This window comes from Physeter macrocephalus, chromosome 7 (assembly GCF_002837175.3).
Source record: "Physeter macrocephalus isolate SW-GA chromosome 7, ASM283717v5, whole genome shotgun sequence".
NCBI lineage: Eukaryota > Metazoa > Chordata > Mammalia > Artiodactyla > Physeteridae > Physeter > Physeter macrocephalus.
The window spans coordinates 9,179,443-9,186,680 of NC_041220.1; the positions used below are offsets into that span (position 1 = coordinate 9,179,443).

The window sequence follows — 7,238 nt, forward strand, 5'->3', positions numbered from 1 at the left end:
CGATATTTGCTTTTCTCTTTCTGTCTTACTTCACTCTGTATGACAGTCTCTAGGTCCATCCACATCTCTACAAATGACCCAATTTCGTTCCTTTTTATGGCTGAGTAATATTCCATTGTATATATGTACCACATCTTCTTTACCCATTCCTAAATGTCGATGGACATTTAGGTTGCTTCCATGTCCTGGCTATTGTAAATAGTGCTGCTGTGAACATTGGGGTGCATGTGTTATTTTGAATTATGCTATTCTCTGCATATATGCCCAGTAGTGGGATTGTTGGGTCATATGGCAGTTCTATTTTTAGTTTTTTAAGGAACCTCCATACTGTTTTCCTTAGTGGCTGAATCAACTTACATTCCCACCAGCAGTGTATGAGGGTTCCCTGTTCTCCACACCCTCTCTAGCTTTTATATATATATATATTTGTTTGTTTGTTTGATGATAGCCATTCTGACTGGTGTGAGGTGATACCTCGCTGTAGTTTTGATTTTCATTTCTCTAATAACTTAATTTCTCTTTCTGATAGTTCATTGTTAGTGTGTAGAAATGCAACAGATTTCTGTATATTAATTTTGTATCCTGCAGCTTTACCAAATTCATTGATGAGCTTTAGTAGTTTTTTGGTGGTGCCATTAGGATTTTCTATAGAATCATATCATCTGCAGGCAGTGACAGTTTTACTTCTTCCTCTTCATTTTGGATTCCCTTTATTTCTTTTTCTTCTCTGATTGCTGTGGCTAGGACTTCCAATACTAAGCTGAATAAAAGTGATGAGAGTGGGCGTCCTTGTCCTGTTCCTGATCTTAGAGGAAAAGCTTTCAGCTTTTCACCATTAAGTATGTTGTTAGCTGTGGGCTTATCATATTTGGCCTTTATTATGATGAGGTGAGTTCCCAACTCTTTGTTGAGAGTTTTTTTTCATCATAAATGGATGTTGAATTTTGTCATAAGCTTTTTCTGCTCTGTGGAGATGATCATATGGTTTTTATTCTTCAATTTGTTAATTTGATGTATCACATTGATTGATTTGCAGATACTGAACCATCCTTATATCCCTGGGATAAATCCCACTTGATCATGGTGTATAATCCTTTTATTTTAATTTTATTTTATTTTGGCCATGCCACATGGCTTGCAGGATCTTAGTTCCCTGACCAAGGATTGAACCTGGGCCATGGCAGTGAAAATGCCGAGTCCTAAACACTGGACTGCCAAGGAATTCCTATAATCCTTTTAATGTATTTGTTTTTGTTGAAGATTTTTGCATCTAGGTTCATCAGTCGTGTTGGCCTGTAATTTTCATTTTTTGTGGTATCTTTGTCTGGTTTTGGTATCAGGGTGCTACTGGCCTCATAGCATGAGTTCAGAAGTATTCCTTCCTCTGCAATTTTTTGGAATAGTTTGAAAAGGGTAGGTGTTAACTCTTCTGTAAATGTTTGGTAGAATTCACCTGTGAGGGCATCTGGTCCTTGACTTTTGTTTGTTCAGAGTTTTTAAATTACTGATTCAATTGCATTGCTGGTAATTGGTCTTTTTATACTTTCTATTTCTGCCTGGTTCGTTCTTGGGAGACTGTACATTTCTAGGAATTTGTCCATTTCTTCTAGGTTATCCATTTTATTGGCATATAATGGTTCATCATAATCTCTTATGATCCTTTTTATTTCTGTGATGTTGGTTGTAACTTCTCCTTTTTCATTTGATTTTATTGAAATTTTCTTTTTTTGAAGATTCTGGCTAAAGGTTTATCCATTTTTTTTAATCTTTTAAAAGAACCAATTCTTAATTTCATTGACCTTTTCTATTTTTTTTAAGTCTCTATTTCATTTATTTCTGCTCTGACCTTTTTTTAAAAATATTTATTTATTTGGCTGCACTAGGTCTTAGGTGTAGCATGTGGGATCTTTAATGGAGGCATGCGGGAACTTTTATTTTTTATTAATTTTTATTGGCATATGGTTGCTTTACAATGTTGTGTTAGCCTCCACTGCACAACAAAATGAATCAGCCATACACATACAGATATCCCCTCCCTTTTGGACTTCCCTCCCATTTAGGTTACCATAGTGCATTAGGTAGAGTTCCCTGTGCTATGCAGTATGTTCCCATCAGTTGTCTATTTTATACATAGTATCAATAACATATATGTGTCAATCCCAGTCTCCCAGTTCCTCCCACCCCACCCCTTTCCCCCTTGGTATCCATACATTTGTTCTCTACATTTGTGTCTCTATTTCTGCTTTACAAATAATATTATCTATACCATTTTTCTAGATTCCACATATATGCGTTATTATACGATATTTGCTTTTCTCTTTCTGACTTACTTCACTCTGTATGACAGTCTCTAGGTCCATCCACATCTCTACAAATGACCCAATTTCGTTCCTTTTTATGGCTGAGTAATATTCCATTGTATATATGTACCACATCTTCTTTACCCATTCCTAAATGTCGATGGACATTTAGGTTGCTTCCATGTCCTGGCTATTGTAAATAGTGCTGCTGTGAACATTGGGGTGCATGTGTTATTTTGAATTATGCTATTCTCTGCATATATGCCCAGTAGTGGGATTGTTGGGTCATATGGCAGTTCTATTTTTAGTTTTTTAAGGAACCTCCATACTGTTTTCCTTAGTGGCTGAATCAACTTACATTCCCACCAGCAGTGTATGAGGGTTCCCTGTTCTCCACACCCTCTCTAGCTTTTATATATATATATATTTGTTTGTTTGTTTGATGATAGCCATTCTGACTGGTGTGAGGTGATACCTCGCTGTAGTTTTGATTTTCATTTCTCTAATAATTAGTGATGGTGAACATCTTTTCATGTGCCCCTTGGCCATCTGTATGTCTTCTTTGGAGAAATGTCTATTTAGGTCTTCCACCCATTTTTTGATTGGGTTGTTTATTTTCTTGATATTGAGCTGTATGAGCTGCTTTTATATTTTGGAGATTAATTCTTTGTCAGTTGCTTCATTTGAAAATATTTTCTGCCACTCTGAGGATTGTCTTTTTGTCTTGTTTATGGTTTCCTTTGCTGTGCAAAAGCTTTTAAGTTTCAGTAGGTACCATTTGTTTATTTATTTATTTATTTATTTTTATCTCATCAGAAAATTCTTGATTGAGAAGGTACCAAGCTCACAGTTTTTCCAGTATTCTAATTTTTGCTTGAAACTCCAATTTTATCACTGACAACAAATACTGTCTATGGTTTTCTCTGAAGTGACAGTCTCACTTTGTTTATTTTCAAGACAATATCTGCCAAAAGCCTGATTTTGAATAACCATGGTTTGTCAGTTCTTCTTTCAAGTAAAAATATTCCATGAATAAAGTAGTTAATTCAGTTTGCACATCATACAGTTGCTTAATTGCTGTTCTCAAGACAGTCTTCAAACTTGGGTATCCAAGAAACGTTTTCAATTGTACTTATCATTTTATGACCCAGAATTTTTTTTTAAATTTACTTAAGGATAGAAACTTAAAACTTTATTACTTTTATTGCTTCATCAAAAACATAGTGATAAAAACTAGAACAGTTGGGTATTATCGCCTCGATTTGTGATAAGGCAGCAGCAGTTTTTTTCTGTTTTTTTTTTTTAGGCAGCAGCAGTTTTACTCGTCGTTTTTTAAAAATCTTTTTATTTTTTAACATCTTTATTGGAGTATAATTGCTTTACAATGCTGTGTTAGTTTTCTGCTGTATAACAAAGTGAATCAGCGATATGTGTACATATATCCCCATATCCCTTCCCTCTTGCATCTCCCTCCCATCCTCCCTATCCCATCCCTCTAGCTGGTCACAGAGCACTGAGCTGATCTCCCCATGTGATGCAGCTGCTTCCCACTAGCTATTTATTTTACATTTGGTAGTGTATATATGTCAGTGCTACTCTCTCACTTTGTCCCAACTTAAAAAATATGGAACGATTCATGAATTTGCATGTCATCCTTGTGCAGGGCCCATGCTAATCTTCTCTGTATCATTCCAATTTTAGTGTATGTGCTGCTGAAGTGAGTACCCATTTGCTTATTTTTTTTTAAATTTCCATTACTCTAGGAGGCGGGTCAAAAAAGATCTTGCTGTGATTTATGTCAAAGAGTCTTCTTCCTATGTTTTCCTCTATGAATTTTATAGTGTCTGGTCTTACATTTTGGTTTTTAATCCATTTTGAGTTTATTTTTGTGTATGGTGTTAGGGAGTGTTCTAATTTCATTCTTTTACATGTAGCTGTTCAGTTTTCCCAGCACCACTTATTGAAGAGCCTGTCTTTTCTGCATTGTGTATTTTTGCCTCATTTGTCATAGATTATGTGACCATAGGTGCATGGGTTTATCTCTGGGCTTTCTATCCTGTTCCATTGATCTATATTTCTGTTTTTGTGCCAGTACCATACTGCCTTGATTACTGTAGCTTTTTAGTATAGTCTGAAGTCTGCGAGCCTGATTTCCTCCAGCTCCGTTTTTCTTTCTCAGGACTGCTTTGGGTATTCGAGGTTTTTTGTGTTTCCATACAAATTGTAAAATTTTTTTTCTAGTTCTATGAAAAATGCCATTGGTAATTTGATAGGGATTGCATTAAGTCTGTAGATTGCTTTGTGTAGTATAGTCATTTTCACAATATTGATTCATCTTTGATTTCTTTCATCAGTGTTTTACAGTTTTCTGAGCACAGGTCTTTTGCCTCCTTTGGTAGGTTTATTCTCAGGTATTTTATTCTTTTAATTGTTTTAATTGCGGCATGCGGGATCTTTTAGTTGCGACATGTGGGATCTAGTTCCCTGACCAGGGATTGAACCTGGGCACCCTGCATTGGGAGCATGGAGTCTTAGCCACTGGACCACCATGAAGTCCCTCTGCTCTGATCTTTATGATTTCTTTCCTTCTACTAACTTTGGGTTTTTTTTGTTCTTCTTTTTCTAATTCCTTTAGATGTAAGGTTAGGTTGTTTCTTTGAGATTTTTTTCTTGTTTCCTGAGGTAGGCTTATATCACTTTAAACTTTCCTCTTAGGACCACTTTTGCTGCGTCCCATAGTTTTTGGATCATTGTGTATTTGTTTCCTTTTGTCTCCAGGTATTTTTAAGTTTTTTTCCTCGATTTCTTCAGTGATCTGTTGGTTGTTTAGTAGCTTCTTGCTTAGCCTCCATGAGTTTGTATTTTTTTCAGTTTTTTCCTAGTAGTTGATTTCTAGTCTCATAATCTGTGGTCGGAAAAGATGCTTGATATGATTTCACTTTCCTTAAATTTACCGAGACTTGTTTTATAGCCTAGTATGTGATCTATCCTGGAGAATGTTCCATGTGCACTGGAAAAGAATGTGTATTCTGCTGTTTTGGGATGGAATGTTCTATATATCAATTAAGTCCATTTAGCTTAATGTGTCATTTAAGGCCTGTATTTCATTATTGATTTTATATCTGGATGATATGTGCATTGATGTAAGTGGAGTATTGTTAAAGTCCCCTACTATTACTATTATTGTGTTACTGTCAATTTTTCCTTTTTTTTTTTTTTTTTTTTTTTTGGCCCAGCCGCTCCGCAGCACGTGGGATCCTCCTGGACCGGGGCGCGAACCCGGTTCCCCTGCATCGGCAGGCGGACGCGCAACCACTGCGCCACCAGGGAAGCCCAATTTTTCCTTTTATGTCTGTTAAAATTTGCTTTATAAATTTAAGTGCTTCTATGTTGGGTCCATATGTATTTACAATTGTTTTATCTTCTTGGATTGATTCCTTGATCATTATATAATATCCTTCTTCGTCTTTTGTAACATTCTTTATTTTAAAGTCTGTTTTGTCTCTTATAAATATTGCTACCCTGGCTTTCTCTTTATTTCCATTTGCATAGACTACCTTTTTTCCAATCCCCTCACACACAGTCTGTGTGTGTCTTTAGATCTGAAATGAGTCTCTTGTGGGCAGCATAAATATGGGTCTTGTTTTTGTATCCATTCAGCCACTCTTGTCTTTTGATTGGAGCCTTTAGTCCATTTACATTTAAAGTATTTGGTGATATGTGTGTACTTATTGGCATTTTGTTAATTGTTTTTGTAGTTCTTTTTTGCTCCTTTCTTCTTTTTTTCTCTTCCCTTGTGACTTGATGATTATCTTCAGTGTTATGTTTGGATTCCTCTCTCTTTTGTGTGTGTGTGTCTATTATAGGTTTTTTTGTTTTGTGGCTATAGAGTAATTTATATATATGTGATTATTAGTAATCTATCTATATGTGATTATTTTAAGTTGCTGATATCTTAATTTCTAATTTTAAAAAACTCTTCATTTTTACTCTCCTTTCCTCATGATTACTGTTTCTGACATCATATTTTACTGAATTTCTATATTCTGATTTGACTTTTCCCGCATATTATAAACTAGTAATAGTTAAGGACACTAGTGTGAAAAAATTCTCACAAAACTTTCATGACACAATGATGAGCTCTCCTGATGAAATCTATAATGGGAACAGCCTTCTATTTTGACTTGGCTATATTACTTTATCTTTTCCTTCCAAACTTTCATTATTGACACAGGGCTGGAGGGAGTGGGAAGGAAGAAAATGTCTGAAAATGGAGTATTTACTTGAAAAGCAACATTTCAAACAAGAAGAGATGGAGATAGTTAAATGATAAACTTAAGATCACTGCCCACTCTGTAGCACAAAGGCTGGAGAATAAGTTTATATAAGTTCTAGAAAATAAATGTTTTTGCATTTATTTTATTTGAGTTATTAAACCCTGACACCAGTGCCAACTTCAAAATCTGTGGGGGCCTAGTGCAAAATGAAAATTCAGAGCCACTTGTTCAAAGACTAGGAAAAAAAGGTCAATTAAAGGTATAAAATATAATATTTTAAAATTTTCTTCTACAATCTCTTTTTTTCCCATCTTTTCCGTTCAAGGGTAAAAATTTTAATTTTTGAGGAACTTCATACTGCTCATTTTCAGAGTCACATTAGAAAGCAAAATATTGTTCTCCCTTCATCCTAGAAATTAATAAGAAGGGCATACATTTGTTTGAAATAAAAAATCACAACTCTTGGAAGTTTACCACCAGCATCCAAAATGAACAAAAGAGAGAAAAAAACATTTACTCTATATTTCAGATCTCTTTGGTGGGGGAGGTCTTCCCATGTGGTATTAATACTTCTTTCAGTTCCTATTACCAAAATAGTAAAAGCAGGAAAAAATATGAACCTAGTGGTTTTTGCTGAAACCGACGAGGTTGCTCTCTTGTT

The 7,238-nt window shown here is 35.2% G+C and overlaps 1 non-coding gene across 1 annotated transcript; it reads right to left on the reverse strand.

Moving 5' to 3' along the window:
- Positions 1–3,918: 3,918 nt before the first annotated feature.
- LOC112065698 (U6 spliceosomal RNA) lies at positions 3,919–4,025 on the reverse strand. Its single transcript, XR_002892192.1, has one exon. It is a non-coding gene; the product is annotated as a U6 spliceosomal RNA (small nuclear RNA).
- Positions 4,026–7,238: the final 3,213 nt, after the last annotated feature.